Genomic DNA, 9,395 nt, shown 5'->3' on the forward strand with positions numbered 1-9,395 from the left:
AATGTATAAAAACCTTTAAAGGCCGTTTTCTCCAAAAAAGGTTTTAGTTTTTCTCGTAAATCTCAACTTCAACTCCACTTACAGACACCAAAATTACCAGTTTTATTCCTAACTATATTTCAAAGGTTTTAAAAACTTTGCAATTTGTGTGGCCCATATGTAAATATATGCAAATTAGCACATATTTAATAAGTTCATGCCTCGTTTGTATATATATTTGTAACTTCAGCCCCACTTATAGACACCAAACTGACCAGTTTTATTCCTAACTATGTTTTGAAGGTTTTCACTAGTGGGTGTGTCTATATTTTATTCATACCCTGATATATAGAACAAAATTCAAATTCAAAATACAAATTATATATATATTCTGAAGGTTTTTACTGAGGGGTTTGTCTGTATATCATTCACACCTTGATTTTTAGAACATTTTGTTCCTATAAACATGACCAAAAAGCGTATGGCTTTTGACAGTTTTTTCTTTATGGTTTACAGTTTTTTTTTTGGTTTTTTTTTTTATCATTTATGGAGTGATAAAAGGAGATATCCCAATTACCTTCTGTAAAAAAAACAACTTTTAATTTAATATATCAACAAAATAAAATAATAACTCAGCGATTCGCTTTGTCGATTGTTGACATTTATGTCCTGGATGTATATGCAAATTAGAGCATTAATGAGTTCATGCCTCATTTGAATGTATCTGTATCTGTGTACCAAACTTGCCATTTTTATTCTTAACTATATTCTGAAGGTTTTTACAGAGAGTTTGTCTGAATATCATTCTTACCCTGATTTTTAGGACATTTTGTTCCTAAAAACATGTCGAAAAGATATACTTTTAATAGCTTTTGACAGTATTTCCTGAGACAAAATTGCTGAACTATTCCAAAGTGAAAAAAGAATACAGTTTGTAATTCCGATTAACATTATTATTATTATTATTATTATTAATATTATTATTTGTTTTGGATTTTTTGTGGGAAAATCATGCTCAAGTTTTGGAAGCACAGGTTCCATGATGCTTCTGGAGATGGAAACAGGAAGTATGGAGGCATCAAGTTTGTTAGCTAGTGGCATCAACATGAGCCCTGTCTTTTTGTTGCCTATATATTTTTTCTCTCACATTTTGGCACCATAAAACGCATGCCGAATTAACTATCAGTGGTTTCTGTTTGGTGTACACCTGTAGCTGGACAGACAACTATCACTGAATTACTTTGATACTAAAGAAAACCTTAAAATATGATAATTCTCAAGCAAGTTCGGGGGTTTCAGGAGCGTCTTTTTTTCTACCATTTTAAAACGGATTTATGGACATTTATTCACGATGGACGGAGAAGATAAAGCTACAACTTCAAGGGTAAGTTACACTGAATGTAAAATTGTGTGTATCGTGTCTGTGTGTTCAGATTTGACTGAGTTATGACTCTGAAAATGAGTATGACTTTGACGCAAATTGCGGCAGTCTGTGCTAATGGTTTTAAGTAGCTTAATTACTTTTCACCTCATGCAGTATCTTTAATGCCTCAGTCTCTTACCTCTGCAACTCGCAGTTTCAAATAATTTGTCTCAAAAAGAAGAAGAGCGGCTAATAAACCTATCATGGCTTGATACCTTTTGAATTAATTGAAAAAATTGTTTCGGGAAATGTAAACAGGAAGCAGTCAATTTGTTAGCTGCCCTGTTTATTTGTTGCCTATGTTTGCTTAAAATTTAGCAAATTAGCACTATAAAACGTATGCCGAAATAACTAGCATTTGTTTTTGTTTGGAATATATATATTGATATACAGACAACTATCACTGGAAGACTTTGATACTGAAGAAAACTTGAAAATGTGATGATTCTCAAGCAAGTTCTGGGGTAGTAGCAGTATATTTTCCTCAAGCCTCCTCCTCTACACTTTACAGTTTGAAATCATCAAAAAAATGGACAGGTGCGACCAAAACTATCAACATGACCAAATCCTATTTCAGAAATATAAAGTTTGTGATTTTCGTTTGTAATTTGGGAAGTTTGACTCACTTGAAGCTAATTTAAAAACATGTTTCTTAACTGAACAGAGTAAACCTAAACATTTCCACAAGCTTCGTATAAATCTACACTGTATAAAACAAATAAAAAAATTAATAAATTCAAAAAATATTATTTTACATGGTTTTTCTTGTTTTTTTTTCTACAAGTGCAAGTGCAAATGCCATAAAAAATATTTTTATTACAAATATTAACCATAAAATGGATACTGAAAATTCTGTAAAATCTGTAAATTAATATAATGGGACCTTAAAGATGTTTGTTTTTTTAATCTTATTTTTATTATTTAAAAGCTTAATGGTCTTAAATGATAAATTACTGTGAATTCTGTGTTAAAAAAAAATACAAAAAATACAAATCATATTAAATTAAGGCAACATTACATATTGAAGTCATATTAAAGTAAAAAAAATGGTAATTTATTTTCTGTAGATACATTATTTTAAAAAATGCAGATATTTTCTGTACATGATTATTTTTTAAAGAAATAATCAGTAAAACAGATGAATATGTTATGGTTGTTTTTTTTACAATTTGTTTTTAGATTTTTTTTACATTAACATTTTACTGTAAAAAACAAACAGAAAGTTGCCTTAATTTTGTGTATTCAAAAAATATATATTTTAAAAAGAATTCACTGTAACTTACATGTTGTTTTATAACAGTGTTTGTAAAACAACTGAAAAACCTCGTTCATCCACAATCTCATTAGCAACGACCAAACCACGATCAATACCCAGCTTCCTTATTAATATACACTATCCTTCCGTAATGAAGGCAAGAACAGAGGACCTGCAGGGATAAAGAGGACCTCAAAGAGGAAAAGAGCGACAACTAATCAATAAGCAGCCGTCTTCAGGCTGAACTGTGATTAACAGGGGAACAACAGACAGGCGGAGGGGGGATTGGATAATGAGAGTACGGATGATGGAGAGTGGAGGAACACGCCACAGAAGACTGGAGACAGATGGAAGGAGTAGCTGACAGATGGAGGGATGACAGGACGGGCGGAAAAGATTTTGTGGCGTGCGCTGGGGGGGAGATAAAGGATGTGGAAATTATGTGTAACAGTTAAAGTGAGTGATTGCAGAGCAGTACCTTTTGTTTAAACATCCTCCGAGCACTGGTGGCTGTTATTATGCAACGTTTTATTGGATGGAAAATGTTTCAGGGCTTGAGAAACTTCTAGGAACCTTCAAGGAATGATATGGATAATAGGCCCTCATCCATGTCTTACAGGTTTTACTTCAGGTACATCTCAAAAAATTAGAATATCATGAAAAAGTTCAATATTTTTTGTCCATCATTTCAGAAAGTGAAGCTCATACATTATATAGAATCATTACGCGTATAGTGAAATATTTCAAGCCTGTTTTTCTTGTAATTTTGATAATTCTGGCTTAGAGATAATGAAAACACAGAACTCAGTGTCTCAGAAAATTAGAATATTGTGAAAAAGTTCAATATGTGAGTCCTGGGTCAGTGGTGGTTTGGGGCCATGTCCTCTGCTGGTGTTGGTCCACTGTGTTTTCTGAAGTCCACAGTCAACATAGCAGCCATCTAGCAGGACATTTAGAGTCTTCATGCTTCCACAAGCTTTATAGAGATGATTTGATTTTCCAGCAGGACTTGGCACCTGTCCACACTGGCAAAGGTCCCAAAAGCTGGTTCAATGACCATGGTGTTACTGGGCTGGACTAGTAAACCGACTCTGCTGACCTGAACCCCATAGGAGTCTATGGGCTGTTGTCAAGAGGAAGCTGAGAGACACCAGATGACCTGAAGGCTGCTATCAGAGCAACATGGTGCTGTAGGCTGATCTCCTCCATGCCACCAAGTATTAATGCAGTAATTCATGATTCAAAAGGAGCCCAACCAAGTATTGATGTATAGAAATGAAGATACTTTTCAGAAGCCTGACATTTGTGTTTAAAATATCTTTTTTTTTATTGATTTTATGTAATATTCTAATTTTCTGTGTTTTGTGTTTTCATTATCTCTAAGCCAGAATCATCAAAATTACAAGAAAAACAGGCTTGAAATATTTCACTCTATGTGAAATGGCTGTGGGAAGTTTCACTTCCTGAAATGATTGACAAATAATATCAAACTTTTTCATGACATTCAAATTTTTTGAGAAGTACGTGCATATGATGTAAATGCATGCATGACTGTGGCTGATTTAACATTAATGAACTGTAAGAGTGCAGGGGGAGGTTAACGCAGTGACCGTGCTGTGATCTCTGTTATACGGGAACATCGCCCAGTCCAGCGGAATCAATGCACACACACGTTTTTTTCTCACTTTCTGGCTTATTTTCACACATATACATGCTCTGTTTCTAGCACCCTATCTGAAACCAAAACAGCCACAATGTCACTTTTAAATTATATAACTATCTAAAAACACATGGTGGAGACTTGTGGGAATTTTGCTCACAGAAAACACTGAAATAAACAATTCAATTTCTGTGATGAATTATTTTTTACAAATTGGAATAAAATGGAATTTATACATGCAACACTCACCGTGGCCTTGTATTTCACTGCAATATATAAAATATACATAAAATCTATAAGTCCTGCAGCTCTATGGAATCAGCACAATCATGGCTAGAAATGGGAACAACTCAAACATCTCTTTTGTGCAGAATAATACAGTTGTAATGGCATAATTGATTAAATAAAGAAAAATGCAAGTTTAATTTATCTGATAAATTATTTTTTAGAAATAGGAATAAAATGGAAATCATATATACAACACCTTTTCAAGTGCCCACAAGTGTCATGAATATTGGAAAAATACACATTGAACTATTTGCATGTTTCCAGCCTCTCCTGTCCTCTCCTCTCAGCTCTGTGTAAACAGATTTTCAGTGAATATTTGTCACGTGACCGTTCGTCTCAGCAGAATCAATCATGGCTTCACAGTGTCGCTGAGGAGCAGAATTTAATGTTTTTAACAGGATCTAGTTATTACAAACGCTTTTTTTTGGTGACGTTTTAAATGAGAAATAAATGTATGATTTTGACGTAAGTATCACAATTTTAAGCTTCGTTTTGATTACTTTTTCTTGCGAAAACTGTTGCAACCTATGTTCCGTTCAAGGACTGTGGGAAAGTTCACATTCCGATGGTAATGTCTGTTTTTACAGTTTCTTCTACGCTAAACGGTGTATTTTTGGCAATCTTTTAAGAAAACCCTTTGTTTGTTGTGGTTCAGAGTGTTAAACCACTTCTACATTTATGTTTCAGTAAGGAAAAACAAAACTGCAGATGCCAAACCTGAAATAGACTTGTGGTGGTCATTTTAACATTTCATGGCACAAAACAGCTTTAATGACATTAATAATGGCTGCATTCCATTTATCTGTGCCAGCTGAACCCTCTGTGCATGCCGGCTCAGCTGTTGATCACTAATTATGTTGTTAGTTACACCTGTGTGACTCATCACACCACTAATGACCTCATTATGTGACAAGTCCAAGCTTCCAACATGACAGAAGATTGAAAATGATTATTAATTCATCACCTATAGAATAATTGGGGCTTTATTGAATATGAGCCAGGGGATTCCCAGAAATACACATTTTTAAATCTTTATCGTTATCACCACAATTTTTATTTCGTCACATTTTAATTTATTTTTTTTCTGTTGTCTAACATAATCTCTGCATCACTGAAAATGTATTCCCAATAGGTAAATAAAGGTTGAATAAAGGAAAAACAGGGCTAAAAATAGTTACGTTTTGGGTCCAAACAAATTAGTTAACGCCTCTCCTCTCAGCTCTGTGTAAACAGATTTTCTGTGAATATTTGTCATGTGACCGTTCGTCTCAGCAGAATCAATCATGGCTTCACAGTGTCTCTGAGGAGCAGAATTTAATGTTTTTAACAGAATCCAGTTATTATAAGCACTTTATTTTTGGTGACGTTTTAAATGAGACATGTAGAATAAAGTGATTCTGACACAAATATCAATTTAAGCTTTGTTTTAGTTTCTTTTTCTAACAGAAACTTGGAAAATGGAAAAGAATGTGGAAATCTGTAACCCATGATCCATTCAAGGACTGTCGGAAAGTTCAAATTTAGACAATAATGCCTGTTTTTACAGTTTACAGTCTGTTTGTGGGGGTTAAAAGCGTTAACCCCCATTAATTATGATTTGTATTCAAACAGACGAGCCTCTTGCTGTGAAAGTGAGAACTACTGCACCACCGTGTAAAACACCTTTTAACCGTTATAACACCAGAGGTAAAAATAAAAAATGAACAGAAATCGTGCAGCAGGTGATCGAGGTGAGCATAAGAAGAAAAAAAAGGTCACAGCCGAGAGGAAGTGCGAGGTGGAGAAAGCGAGATATGAGACGGGTGTGAAAGAGAGGAGGAGGAGGAGGGGCGAGGTGAGGAGGGGAGATGGAGCTGCGAGGCTCCAGGGTGATTTATCAGAGTCACTGAGAGCTCTTTGTGTGAATGAGACAGACAGAGACAGCAGCAGAAACAACAACACCACCAACGAGACGCATAAAAGTAACTGAAGCCTGTAAGAGAGAACCATAAAACAAGAGAGGAGAGTCCGCCTGGGCTTCAAACAGCAACAACTAACTGTGTGTGTGTGTGTGTGTGTGTGTGTGTGTGTGTGTGTGTGTGTGTGTGTGTGTGTGCGTGCGTTGGATTGGTATGTGTTTGTGTGTGTGTGTGTGTGTGTTGGATGTGTGTGTGTGTGTGTGTGTGTTGGATCGGTGTGTGTGTGTGTTGGGTGTGTGTGTTGGATGTGTGTGTGTGTGTGTGTGTTGGATCGGTGCGTGTGTGTGTTGGGTGTGTGTGTGTGTGTGTGTGTTGGATGTGTGTGTGTGTGTGTGTGTGTGTGTGTGTGTTGGATCGGTGTGTGTGTGTGTTGGGTGTGTGTGTTGGATGTGTGTGTGTGTGTGTGTGTGTGTTGGATCGGTGCGTGTGTGTGTGTTGGGTGTGTGTGTGTGTGTGTGTGTGTGTTGGATCGGTGCGTGTGTGTGTGTTGGGTGTGTGTGTGTGTGTGTGTGTGTTGGATCGGTGCGTGTGTGTGTTGTGTGTGTGTGTGTTTGAATGCCAATCTACACTCTAACTCCCTGAACATTAACTGGTGATTACTGAAGGCTCACTGGTGACTCACAGTCATTATCAGCTATTTAACAACTTTTATTTGATCATTATGTTTTTCCTTCTTCCTACTTTCAAACTGAGTATTTGCAATATCCAAAAAGATGCAGTTTAACTTTGGTGACTAGTAAAAATGATTAACGATTCACCTCTCTGTATTTCTATTATTGTTGTAAGAATTTACAATAATAATACATGCATAAAAAGGCTATGCCAGTTCACGAAACACATGTTTCTTCAAATAGGTTTGAAGTACCAAACCAAAAGACATTCAAGAAATAATGCAAAACAATGAAAATTCGTACATAGGAGAACTAGTGTTTTGGTTCTTGACAGTTTTTGTCATTTTTTGCTTTATAATAGAGTTTCAATAATCACCTCATATAAGAATTAAGGTTAATTAAGTTCCTGCTGATTGACTAAGAGATTTTGAAGCTTCAATTTGGCATTTATGCTGCCACAATCTTGGCTTTTTGGAGCCAGAAGTAAACAAATTTGGTAGAGAGAGAGTTATTAGCAGCAAACACTTTAGTTTTGTTATAAAGGTGGATTTGTGCTTCACGTTAACTGTTACATTAGTTGGGAATAAAATAGAGTGTGCTCACCAGGAAAAATTAAAAGCTGATTCCTTAGCGTGTCTGGAAGCTGGACAGGACATGTTTAGTCAACAAAATGTTAAAAAATAACTTGAACTGATGAACTGACTTCTATACAATCAAACTTCTTTTTATAACCAGTGGAGTCGCCCCCTGCAGGCCATTTGAAAGAATGCAGGTTTAAGACAAATTGACTTCACTTTTACATCAAACTTCTGTTTGGACAGAATGGCTTCAGCTCCCTGTTAGAAATTGCTGCAAAGTAAAAAAATATATTAAATAAAGCGTAAACTTGGCTTTTTTTTTTTTTGGTTGGCTTTTTTTAGGTGCTTGCCTGTTTCTCAAAACTACTGCAGGTAATACGATGACTATGAATAAGTGTCTCATACATCCACACTTAAACAAATCTGAACTATCACACACACAGACACATTGTTACAGTCGAGCTCTATCTGTCCGTCCGTCCTTAAATCTGTATTATTTCAAATGACCAGCGGGGGGCGACTCCACGGGTTACAAACAGAAGTTTTCTGACACTATTGCTACAATTGTAAGTCAGTTATTTCATCAGTTTTGATCAATTGTTACACTGTTATCAAGCAAAAATGCCAAGAACAGGTGTAAACCAGAACCCTAGTTCTGAAATGTGGATATTTTCTGCTTTTCATTGTTTTGTATTATTATGAATTGAATATATTTGGGTTTTAGACTGTTCATTGAGACAAAATCTATTCATGAACATCATGGGTTTTGGATTTCCTTTAAGTCCTTAGTGTTTATTAATGCTGCTATATTTTTATGTTAAGATGTTAAGAAGTGGATCATAATGTTAATTATAAGATCACTAATAGTTATTAACATACTAAACTAGTTATCTGGCTCATATTAGCTTTATTTATATAATTTCTTAGCGATTGGTGTTTCATAATTGTTTGGGTTTTCTGTCCCTCAGCTTTAATGTTTTGGTTCATTCGCACCACTCATAACACAACTATCCCTTTAACATTTAAAATGTTTTTGGCCTTAGTCAAGTTTTTCACATTGTTCTCATGTTGCCTCAGCCTCAGCGTGTGTTTGAATCTGAGCTGAGACTCTCTCACACACTTGAATTCACCCATATCAAGTGTGGATGAAGGACAAGTGGATTTGTTTGATGCTTAAAATCAAAAGGTCATCAGAAATAGCTCGACTGTGTCGCAGACGACGTCTTTATCACCGTCTGAAGAGGCTTTTTATGAGCGCTGATGTTTGTGAGCTGATGGCAGGGAAGAGGGAAAACAAGTTACTGCCAGGATTATAGTAGTCCACTGTCTCTGTCAATGTGGGCCTTTATAGCAGCAGGAATGTACGCATGTGTTTCTGTGTGTGTCTGTGATTTGCGACAGCTGCAGAAAAGAACGGAGAGGAGGGGAGGGTGCAGTTTTATTTTCCTGTGGCTGTGGGAAAAAAAAGGGGGCGTGTCCCTGCTCGCGATTGGCCCAGTGGGCCGTTTCCAGTGTAAGTGACATCACAACTTCGTACCTGACCTACTTAAAGTGTCTGTGACGTCACTGCTGTCTCTTTCACTCCGTCTCTATTTTTCCTCTCCGTCCCCTTCCTCCCTCTCTCTTATACAACTCCTTTCTCT

Source organism: Centropristis striata, chromosome 17, assembly GCF_030273125.1.
Source record: "Centropristis striata isolate RG_2023a ecotype Rhode Island chromosome 17, C.striata_1.0, whole genome shotgun sequence".
NCBI lineage: Eukaryota > Metazoa > Chordata > Actinopteri > Perciformes > Serranidae > Centropristis > Centropristis striata.